The following is a 12,483-nucleotide window of genomic DNA, read 5'->3' as shown; positions in this document are numbered from 1 at the left end:
ATTTTTATGTAATGACCTTATATCATGAGACCTTGCTAAACTCACTTATTAAAGTGTTTTTGTAGATTCCTCTGGATTTTCTACATATATGTTCATGTTGTCTGAATGACTGGATATACAAACAGACAAAAGCCAGACCATGTTGGGGCGCCTGGGTGGCGCAGTCGGTTAAGCATCTGACTTCAGCCAGGTCACGATCTCGCGGTCCGTGAGTTCGAGCCCCGAGTCAGGCTCTGGGCTGATGGCTCGGAGCCTGGAGCCTGTTTCCGATTCTGTGTCTCCCTCTCTCTCTGCCCCTCCCCCATTCATGCTCTGTCTCTCTCTGTCCCAAAAATAAATAAAAAACGTTGAAAAAAAAAATTAAAAAAAAAAAAAAAAAAGCCAGACCATGTATAACAACAGAACTCTGACCCACAACCCCTGCAGCAACCACTCTAGGAAGCCAAATTACAACCTCTGAAGCAATCAACCCAGAATGGTCAGAACTCGATCGGTGACAGCCCACTTCCCTATTTCTTTTATCTTGCTTCTAACTCAAGACCAAAGAGAAAAAGATAAATATGCTCCCCAAACCATCACATAAGATGCCGACTTCTAGTTAACCCATCTCTAGCTTCCCCATGCCAAGAGCCTTCAATCAGTGCATGCTGAAAGCTTTCCCTTTTTTTCATTAGAAAACTTTCCTGGCCCCTGCCTGACTCTTAGTCTCTCCCAAAGCCAAGTGTTTGTGGCTACCTGCTATAACAAATTCTGAATAAATAGCCTATTTTCACTTGAGTGGTCTTCATTTGTGAATTAAGACAGTTTTACTTCTTTTTTTTGCTTGTTTGTTTACACTAGGACAATTTTAACCCTCCATTACCCTATCCTGCAGTAACATCCACTACTGGCTTTATGTGGATTAAAACTGCATTTGCCAAGAACTGTGAACATTCAGAATCTTTACATGAAGTCACATGGTTGATACAGGCACATAGACATCTTCCAACACTAACAGAATACATATACAACACGTACCAAATGGTCTTCTTGATGAATAAATTTGCTTCATCAGATACTCATATTTAGTAAAATTCACAGTTAATGCAGAATTTCATTTTCTTAATTTGCATCTTTATTACACATTTTTTCTAAGATTTTAATTATTTAAAAAAACCACTCATTCATTCAAGGTTGTAATTTGCAGGGCAATAAACAATGGGTTCTAACTTTCTTAAAGGTGTCTATAGCAATTTAAAATACCAGGAGTCTTCTTTTCTATTTGTAGCACCTGATTTAAGACCCTTATAAAAACAAAGTTTAAATTCATTTAGTGCATTCATTAAAATTCATTGTCACTGTTTCTCTTGAGAAAGACTCATTTCAATTGTTATTTCCCAGACTACCTATATATATAGAGACAGCATGGGTGTATATTCTTTTCAGTTGGGTAGAATTTTACTCTCAGAATTTATAGCTAGAACAAGAACTTGCAGCATCTTTGAATGGTCTTTCACTCAAAACAATGGTGATAATAATGCATAAAACAGATTTGGGATCCGACCCCCTACTTAACATCATCAAACATGTTTCCAAAGTACCCTTGGAAAATATTTAAAAATATCTGAAAATTCTACCATATGGTACACCATCATTCTCTAACCATTTCCCAATTGTTCATTTATATCAGTTGCAATTTCTTTATAAGTAACATTGTGATGAACACCCTCACCCACAGTTCTAAGCAAGAATGATTCTATCTTTAGGATAATGTCAACTAAGTGGCTTACTGGGTTAGACTACAGATGGTTTTAAGGCTTTAGTATACTTAACCAAATAATCTCCAGAAATGAACAACTCCTACCAACGTTAAGTTAATGTGACCACCAAGTGGACTTGTTTGGTAACAATGAGGCAAATTCAACCACAAATCTATTAGATGCCCAAGCATCTCAAAACTATCACACCAAAGAAGCAAGGAGATAATCATTAATGGTGATGAAAGCCAAAATTCAAATTCTTTAAAACATTACTCAGCTTTAAATCATGATTTAATTAAATCATGACTATTTTTAAGAAAATTAACTCATTAAATCATGATTATTTTAAGGTAGTAAACAGAAAGGCTTTGCACAAAAAAAATCGAGTGTTTTTCAAAAATAAAAAGTTAAAAAGAGAAAGAGAAAAGTCAGTACCAAATGACCAAAAATTTTTATTTGACTAAATTCTATTTCATGCATAAGCATGACAGTCTCCCCTGTTTATTAGACTTTGGCAATTTAAAAAAAAAAAAAAACAGGTACAGAACAGATACAGAACAGAACGGTGAAAATGCCAAGGGTGAGGGTAGTCTACAGTTTTACTGTAGGATAAATATACATTTTTTTAAAAGGCCTCTCTCCCTTTGGCCATATCAACTCTCAGTTCAAATCATTAAATAGAAATTTTCTTTTTTTTTTTTTTAGTTTTTTTAAAATGTTTATTTATTTTTGAGACAGAGAGAGACAGAGCATGAACGGGGGAGGGGCAGAGAGAGAGGGAGACACAGAATCCGAAGCAGGCTCCAGGCTCTGAGCTGTCAGCACAGAGCCCGACGTGGGGGTCGAACTCACGGACTGTGAGATCATGACCTGAGCCGAAGTCAGACGCTTAACCGACTGAGCCACCCAGGCGCCCCTAGAAAGAAATTTTCAAAATCACTTCTTTACTTCTCCAACATCTTTGATGCTATCATCATCCACCTCTGGCCATTTTTCCTGAATGACATCAATTATGTCATCTGTAAAGTCTCCCTGAATGATGATTTCATCCTCTCCTGTTACTGAGGCACCACAGGAGACTTTTTGAGCAAAAAATCTTTGTGCTTCTTTTAGATCAATTTCACAGTTGCAAGGCCACATACTCTTGTTACATATTTCTTCTTTGCTCTGGGAATTTTGGCTATCATAACCTTTTGTGGTACAGTCTTCTTTTTTTGCTCTATTTGACCCCTTCCACCTCTCTTCTGCTTTTCTTCTTTTCTTCTTCCCCTGCTGTGCCTTGACCCTCACTACCTCCAGCTTCTTGTTTGGGCGAATTTTCTACAGTAAGTTTTGCAAACTCACTTGGAAAATTCTTCTCTAACCACTGTCGACATTTAGCGACATCAGGCATATATTCACAGTACTCTGTTAGTAATGAACAGACTCCACAGTAGAGGACTCAAAGTGGGTAGTCTTCATGTAACTTGGTATTGCCCCTCGGCTCTCCTTTGCAATCATGCCCACTGGATTCAGAAATATCAGCAGCCATCTCACAAAATGCCAGCTGAAGCGATATATGCAACTCCTCTTCCCCGACCAGGGCCACCTGAAAGCCCGTCTCAAGGCAGTTTTACTTCTTTATTTCCAATCTGCAACCTTTTTATTTTTCTTTGCCTTGCTTTATTACTCTGGATAGGACCTCAAGTATAATGCTTAACAAAAGTGGTGAAAGCAGGCATCTTTACCTGGTTCCTCCTCTTAAAATATTAAGGTATTAAAAATTTTTTTTTAATGTTTTATTTATTTTTGAGAGAGAGAGAGAGAGAATGTAAGCAGGGGAGGGGCAGAGAAAGGTGAAGGCAGAGAATCTGAAGCAGGCTCCAGGCTCTGAGCTGTCAGCACAGAGCCGGATGGCGAGGCTCAAATCCATGAACCGAGAGAGCATGACCTGAACCGAAGCTAGATGTTCAACTGGCTGAGCCATCCAAGCACTCCAAAATATTAAGGTATTTTTTTTACCTTTTTTTTTTTGAGAGAGAGAGGGAGCACGAGCATACACATGAGCAAGGGAGAGGGTCAGAGGGAAAGAGAGAGAAAACCTTAAGCATGTTCCATGACCAGAGCAGAGCCTGACTTGGTGTTCCATCTCATGACCATGAGACCATGACCTGAGCCAAAACCAAGAGTTGGACACTTAATGGACTGAGCCACCCAGATGCCCCTAAGGTATTTTTAATTAAATTAAATTGTTATAGTATTTATATATATTTAAAAGTATGGGATAATAGTTCGATTTTTAAATATCAATATATGCAGTATGCTAATAAATCTTTTATAACGATTTAAATTTATGATGAAAAGTTTAAATGTCAATTAAAAATTGAGCAAGGAGTTACATAGATGTTCAAAATTCTTTTATAGGGCAATGAGCAAAGTTTGAAGCAGGCTCCAGTAAAGGCCATCACTGAATCTGGGGGAGTTGGACAATGTCCAAGTTTGTTAGCAGAGGCTGACCAAGATTACTGGGGTCCAACCTCAGTTGGCAAGGAGTTGTCTTCCATTATGCAGAATGAGGATGCAGAGTCAGAAATTGAAGAGGTACTAAAAATAAATAAAATTACATTTTATGCACACCTGAGATTATGAATGAAATTTAAATTCACATTATGATTATAATAATTATTATAATGATAATTAGCACAGAGCCTTCTAAAACAGATGCAGTGCTTTGAAAACCTCCTGCTGGTGGGGAAAATCATAAATAAGAAAGAATCTTTCTTTAGTTGGCACAATTCCTTCTCTCCCTGGGCATCACCTTACTAACTAGAACTGAAGAGCCATATTTGCAATGCTAATACCTGGCCCTGGGGAAAGGCCTACAGTTACCCATCTTGCCTGTTTACCATTTCTAACTTCCCAAACAAAAAGCTGCCCAAGTGTCAGCAGCAGCTCCCATTAACCAAAAAGCAAGGGTCTCCTAAAGAGAAGAGCAATGGACACAGGTGGGCACCAACTTAGTTGGAAGTCATATCTGCCTACCAGTTGCAGAAATCCACCTGAAACAGTCAGGGACAAAGCAGCATGTGTCCAGTCCTGATCTTCCCCCAGGAAAATATATCTTATCAAAATAAGGCACATTCTGCACACTTGAAGCACTGGGTAGACTCCCTCAGCCCCCAGGGAGCTGGAGAAGGGATTTGGAACAAAATCCAAGAACCCTCCGGAATACCCAGGGGATCCAGATCCTGGAACTGCTCAAGCATGGAACTGGGCCAGAGGAGATGCTGTTCAGTTATAAAAACTGACTCTTTCAGCATCTTAGTCCTTCCCCTGGTTGGAAGCATCCCAGACTGTGCATTTCTAACCCTGACAAAAAGCAGTGTTGGGGGTGGGGGGGACTATACCCCCTAACTAACTCTGCATTGGCTCCAGATTAGGCTGAGTAGTCTGCAGAGAAAAAAACTGAAGCAAAAGGTGAGAGCAACTTTAAGTTTCTCCAGCCCCAGAGACAGTGGATATGGGGAAATCAGAACAAGACATGGGCAACTGGTAAGGTAATCCTCCCCAGCTTTTGTCAAGCAACTGCAGTAAAAGAAATGTCAATAGAAGCACCTAAAAGAGGCAAAGCATTGCAGTGCCCATGGTAATAATACGGTTGTCCCCAGTTCTCATTCTAGATACTAAAGAATATACCCCATCCAGCAACAAGTCCAAATTCTTTCCTGGCAACAAGATGTGATATACAGGGGCATCTGGGTGGCTCAGTAGGTTAAGTGTCCAACTTTGGCTCAGGTCATGATCTCACAGCTTGTGAATTCGAGCCCTGCATCAGGCTCTGTGCTGATAGCTCAGAGCCTAGAGCCTGCTTGGGACTCTATGTCTCCCTCTCTCGCTGCCCCTCCCCTGCTTATGCTCTGCCTGTCTCTCTCTCTCTCTCTCTCAAAAATAAGTATTAAAAAAAAAGATGTAATAGATTCAGCACTCACAATAGGCTAAAAGGGTACGTCAAAAATTAAGATGAACACTCAACCTAGAATGACAAAACACTTGAGGAAAACTAACATCAAAAATCACACACACACACACACACACACACACACACACACACACACCCCACAAAAGAGAGAAGTAACACCTAAGAAAATAGCATAGACCAAACAGAAGATGACTTGGTTCTTCTCTCCTCTGAGTGAGGGGGAAGAAACTGGCTCCGGGTGTCTTACACCTAGGCCCCAGCTTTGAAATTTGCAAGCCAAGAATTTGCCTCTTTTGTATTCTGGTTCTATTGGGACAACCTCCCTTAAGGCAGAGGATGACTCAGAGTCTAGTCATCTGAATAGAGAGTTACATCTGGATGAAAACACATGGGTTTAAAGATCAAAATATTTTCCCAGCACACCAAACAAAAGATTATGTTATGTATGTTACAATGTTAATGTAACAAACAGTAGAATTCAAGAGGAAAGCACTAAAAGAGACAAGTAGTAGTGTTTCATATCAATAAAAGAACAATTAACAAAAAAAGTATTGCATTTTTATGTATCTCACATCAGAGTTTATGAATATATAAAGCAAAATCTAATATAAATGTCAGACTTCCGAGTTAAGATGAATTTTCTCCCTTAATACCTAATGAAATGAGCATAAATGGTATACACGCACATCATCAACATTAGCCAAACTAGACTGGTGGCCAAGAAAATAACCTGAAGAGTCTGAAGCAAATGGAGAGATCCAACTTAGCTTAGCTCCCAGTAGCATTCCTGGTGAATTAATAAGATCCTGAAGACTCTTGCTAATGCCATCAAACCCGCAGTGATCCAACTCGAATAATAATCCATATCTCTTACCTCTTCTAAGAAGTAGCACCTATGGCTCCTAGAGAAGAATGGGGAAGGTAAATAATGGGACTGACTCTCAAACAAAAGGGAAAATTTCAGAACTACCCACTGAACTGGGAGAATGTCCCAAAAAAGAGGAAATCCAAATGGATGATAAACTTTGACAAGATTGCTTTAAATAAAGCCCGCTGATCAAAGGCCTCCAGGAAAATATCTGAAAGGGCGGGCCTACGCCAGCCGACTCCATCTTGTTCTGTGTCCTTCACCTTGACCACACCTCCTCCCCTTGAGTAACCCCCCCCCTCACCTGCCTAACAGGACTCGGACCCTTCCCCAGGACCCTTCCCCAGCCAATCAGCTGAGGCCATAGCCATTACCTCACCAACTGCCCCTAGGCCCCAATAAAACCTTTGTCCTTTTGAAACTCTTTCCCTGGTATCTCTCTTTCCCTGGTATCTCACCGCTGCGTCGGTGCAGGTAGGGGATTGAGCTCGAGCTAGCTCGAATAAAGGCTCTTTGCTTTTGCATCGGACTCGGCTCCCTAGTGGTCTTTGGGGATCACGAATTCTGGGCATAACAATATCCATAATAAAAAAGTTAGATTTACCTTCCCACAGCAAGGGAGAAAGTACTCCAGAGGAACCTGTAGAGGCCTCAGCAAGAGAACCTCGGAAGGAGTTTCTCATATTATTTGGACTTGTACTAGATTATTCCCTGAAAAGTCAAAGAAGTAAGGACCAGTTATGGATTGGAGGTTGTCAAAAAGTTGGGGCAATTTAGTGGCTGGATAGCTGAACAATTTTTATCTAGAAGTAGGAGGATTAAAGCAAGGCACCTGTTGTCATTGGTAAAGGAGCAGCTGTCACTCAGTTAAGTCAGAAGTAGAGGATATTTTATTGTTTTTATGTCTTGTTCAAGAAATGGTCACAGAGTGGCCTTGTGTACCTCTTACTTATAGTCTAGTGAGTTTGTTTATGTTCTTTTGAGAGCATCATGGCCTGGCTGCTAGCTGCCAGTAAGGAAGCTTTACACTTTCTCAAGATAATCTAGTGATGAGGTTCGTGAGCAAATGGCGAAGAAAGGATTCTTGAGACATCTTTGGTGTGAAAAAGTGATTTTATTAAATCACGGGGACAGGACCCGTGGGCAGAAAGAGCTGCACAACTGGGGCTGTGAGGAGTGAATGATTATATATTTTTAGGTTTGTGGAGGGAGGGAGATAGAGATAAAGTAAGTTTCTAAGGAATTGGGAAGCAAGGCTTTCAGGACCTTGAGGGGCTGGCTGTTAAGATAAGGTTACTTTTAGTCTTTAATAAAAACAAAAACATTAAGGCACTAAGGCAGCCATGACTTGCTTGAGGAAGGTCACGTTCTGTATGTTTCAAGTGTCTATCAGTGAGCTGCAAGCTGTAAGGAGATTTAATTTAAGCTGCATTTCTCTTGCCTTTGTTTTCCTCATCACTAGTAGTAAGGTAAATACAAATTATAGCAACAAATATCTTTTTTCATGCATGAGATTGACAAAAATAAAAAAAGTGATAATATCTGGTGCTAAGGGAAATGTAAGGAACAGGTTTTCTCACACATTATATAATATGAATTTTTGTAGCTTTTATTATTATTATTATGAATTTCAAACATATATAAAAGAAGACAATGGTATAATGAATTCCCATTATATCAGCTTCAGTCCACTTCTCTCCCTCTAGTAGAAATAAATTATTTCATCCATAAATATTTCAGTATGTATCTCTACCATTATCACACCTAAAAAATGCCCCCATTCCTTAATTTAATGAATTATCTAGTCAGTGTTCAAATTTCCAGTTGTCTTATAAATATACTCAATTTTATAGTTTATTTGAATCAAGATCCAAATAAGGTCTACACACAGCTTTTTAAAGTAATATGGCATTACACATTAAAAACAAAAAATATATATACCCTCTGATCTAGGGATCCTAGTCCTAACAATCTAAGAATGAATCTGTGAGAATATTTTTTAATGTTTCTTTGTTTTTGAGAGAGAGAGAGAGCAGGGGAGGGGCAGAGAAAGAGGGAGACAGAGAATGTGGAGCAGGCTCCACACGGTCAGTGCAGAGCCCAGTGCAGGGCTAGAATTCACAAACCGTGAGATCATGTCCTGACCCAAAATCAAGAGTCAGACACTTAGCCGACTGAGCCACCTAGGTGCCCCAAGAATATTTATTGTGGCATTGTTTGTAATAACAAAAAACTTGAGAACTGGGGCACCTGGGTGGCTCAGTCAGTTGAGTCTCCGACTCTGGATTTTGGCTCAGATCATGATCTCATGGTTCATGAGATAGAGCCCCACGTCAGGCTCTGCCCTGATAGTGCAGAGCTGCTTGGGATTCTCCCTCTCCCTTCTCTCTGCCCCTCCCCCCTCCAAAAATAAGTAAACTTAAAAACAAACAAACTTGAAAACTTAAAAGTCCATCAATGGAGGAACTCTCTATTGATGAATAATGTGTACATCTATAATATAGCTAGCTATGTTGCTATTAAAAAAATCAAGTTGATTTTTCCAGATGACATGATATTATACATGGAAAACCCTATAGACTCCACCAAAAGTTTGCTAGAACTGATACATGAATTCAGCAAAGTCACAGGATACAAAATTAATGTACAGAATCAGTTGCATTTTTATACACTAATAATGAAGCAACAGAAAGACAAATAAAGAAACTGATCCCATTCACAATTGCACCAAGAATCATAAAATACCTAGGAATAAACCTAACCAAAGATGCAAAAGATCTGTATGCTGAAAACTATAGAAAGCTTATGAAGGAAATTGAAGAAGACACAAAGAAATGGAAAAACATTCCATGCTCATGGATTGGAAGAATAAATATTGTTAAAATGTTGACACTACCCAAAGCAATCTATACATTCAATGCAATCCCAATCAAAATTACACCAGCATTCTTCTCGAAGCTAGAACAAGCAATCCTAAAATTTGTATGGAACCACAAAAGACCCCGAATAGCCAAAGTAATATTGAAGAAGAAGAACAAAGCGGGAGGCATCACAATACCAGACTTTAGCCTCTACTACAAAGCTGTAATCATCAAGACAGCATGGTATTGGCACAAAAACAGACAAATAGAGCAATGGAATAGAATAGAGACTCCAGAATTGGACCCACAAATGTATGGCCAACTAATCTTTGACAAAGCAGGAAAGAATATACGATGGAAAAAAGACAGTCTCTTTAACAAATGGTGCTAGGAGAACTGGACAGCAACATGTAGAAGAATGAAACTAGACCACTTTCTTACACCATTCACAAAAATAAACTCAAAATGGATTAAGACCTGAATGTGAGACAGGAAACCATCAAAACCCTAGAGGAGAAAGCAGGAAAAAAACCTCTCTGACCTCAGCCGCAACAATTTCTTACTTGACACATCTCCAAAGGCAAGGGAATTAAAAGCAAAAATGAATTACTGGGACCTTATGAAGAAAAAACCTTCTGCACTGCAAAGGAAACAATCAGCAAAACTAAAAGGCAACCAACAGAATGGGAAAAGATATTTGCAAACGACATATCGGACAAAGGGCTAGTATCCAAAATCCATAAAGAACTCACCAAACTCCACACCCGAAAAACAAATAACCCAGTGAAGAAATGGGCAGAAAACATGAATCGACACTTCTCTAAAGAAGATATCCAGATGGCCAACAGGCACATGAAAAGATGCTCAACATCACTCCTCATCAGGGAAATACAAATCAAAACCACACTGAGATATCACCTCACTCCAGTCAGAGTGGCTAAAATCAGGAGACTATAGATGCTGGAGAGGATATGGAGAAACAGGAACCCTCTTGCACTGTTGGTGGGAATGCAAACTGGTGCAGCCACTCTGGAAAACAGTGTGGAGGTTCCTCAAAAAATTAAAAATAGACCTACCCTATGACCCAGCAATAGCACTGCTAGGAATTTACCCAAGGGATACAGGAGTGCTGATGCATAGGGCACTTGTACCCCAATGTTTATAGCAGCACTTTCAACAATAGCAAAATTATGGAAAGAGCCTAAATGTCCATCAGCTGATGAATGGATAAAGAAATTGTGGTTTATATATACAATGGAATACTACTTGGCAATGAGAAAGAATAAAATATGGCCTTTTGTAGCAACGTGGATGGAACTGGAGAGTGTTATGCTAAGTGAAATAAGTCATATAGAGAAAGACAGATACCATATGTTTTCACTCTTACGTGGATCCTGAGAAACTTAACAGAAGACCATGGGAGAGGGGAAGGGAAGAAAAAAAAAAGAGAGAGGGAGGGAGGCAAACCATCAGAGACTCTTAAAAACTGAGAATAAACTAAGGGTTGATGGTGGGTAGGTGGGAGGGGAAAGTGGATGATGGGCATGGAGGAGGGCACCTGTTGGGATGAGCACTGGGTGTTGTATGGAAACCAATTTGACAATAAATTTCATGTTAAAAAAAAATCAAGTTGATCTGTCCGGCTGCCCTAATGAATTAAACAAGAAAGGATGTAACTGAGAAATAGATATAATTTATGACCATACTTCTGTAAAAGTAAATGACAATTAACAATCTTTTAATATATATTTTATATATTTATTTATATGTGTATGCATGTATCTATATCTTTGTAAATGCTTACATAGTTATGGAGAAAAATGTGTGGACTCACATACCTACGCAAACATTGGTTACATGATGGTGGTCAAGGGAAAATGCATGACGCAACAGAAAATCAGAATAAAAACAGATTGGGGTGCCTGGGTGGCTCAGTCGGTTAAGCATCTGACTTTGGCTCAGGTCACAAACTCCCCATTCATGTTTGAGCCCTGCGTCAGGCTCTGTGCTGACAGCTCAGAGCCTGGAGCCTGCTTTGGATTCTGTGTCTCCCGCTCTCTCTGACCCTCCCCTGCTTGCACTCTGTCGTCTCTCTCTCAAAAATAAATAAACATTAAGAATAAAAACAGACGAACAAAATGGGAAAATAATTATGGTATATGTTAAATGAAATGTAAAATTCAAAACGCTAGCTATAACATTGTTGTAAGTATGTAAAACTGAATATACTTGTGGAGGTAACAAAGACAATAGAAAATTTAAATGGCAGATTTTTATCTTGGATTGTTTTCAAAAGAAAGGGTGTTTTCAAGGATTGTTTTCAAAAGAAAGGGTTTTGTTATCTTGGATTGTTTTCAAAAGGAGGGGTGCCTGAGTGACTCAGTTAAGCGTCTGACTTCAGCTCAGGTCATGATCTCTCATTTGTGAGCTGGAGCCCCACATCAGGCTCTGCACTGACAGCTCAAAACCTGGAGCCTGCTTCAGATTCTGTATCTCCCTCTCTCTCTGCCCCTTGCCTAATCATGTTCTCTCTTTCAATCTCTCTCTCTCTCTCTCTCTCAAAAATAAACATTAAAAAAAAAAGTAACGCTGGTAAAAAAAAAAAAAAAAGAAAATAGATTAACATTATTAACGTTATATGTGTGTATATATATATTCATAATAAATGCATATTAGAACAAAAAATGAGAGCAAACCAATTTTTGCCTATTTGATTTTGTCTGTCAAAAATATGAATGCACAAAACGTCTGTTCAGGTAATAATATTGTACAAAGTGGTGAGAATAACTTCACTTCTTAACTTTGCAGATATCAAGGCAGACCTCATACTGCCCAAGTAATCCTGGAAAGCCTGGTTTAACGTAGTGTTACCTAATAACCCCTGTAAAACTAAGGTTGGCATTGTGGTCATTAATGCAATTTGGCCTGAACTGGTATCCTAGTCCAATTATAACTCCAATCAGAAATGTAAATTTCTTTGCTCTGTATTTTCTACTATACTACCTGCTAATGAAAAAGTTATTAGGTACAAAGACAAGATTTATGCAATTCATCCTC

The 12,483-nt window shown here is 39.1% G+C and overlaps 1 long non-coding RNA gene and 1 pseudogene across 1 annotated transcript in view; both read right to left on the bottom strand.

Annotated features, from left to right (window-relative positions):
* LOC122224394 overlaps positions 1-12,483 on the bottom strand; it is a 41,191-nt gene that overhangs the window by 15,470 nt on the left and 13,238 nt on the right. The window lies entirely within an intron of this gene.
* On the bottom strand, positions 2,676-3,283 carry LOC122224388 (annotated as a pseudogene).

This window comes from Panthera leo, chromosome A1 (assembly GCF_018350215.1).
Source record: "Panthera leo isolate Ple1 chromosome A1, P.leo_Ple1_pat1.1, whole genome shotgun sequence".
In the NCBI taxonomy this organism is placed as follows: Eukaryota; Metazoa; Chordata; class Mammalia; order Carnivora; family Felidae; genus Panthera; species Panthera leo.
The sequence above is the reverse complement of the archived record's forward strand: the minus strand, read 5'-3'. Positions and strand labels throughout refer to the sequence as shown.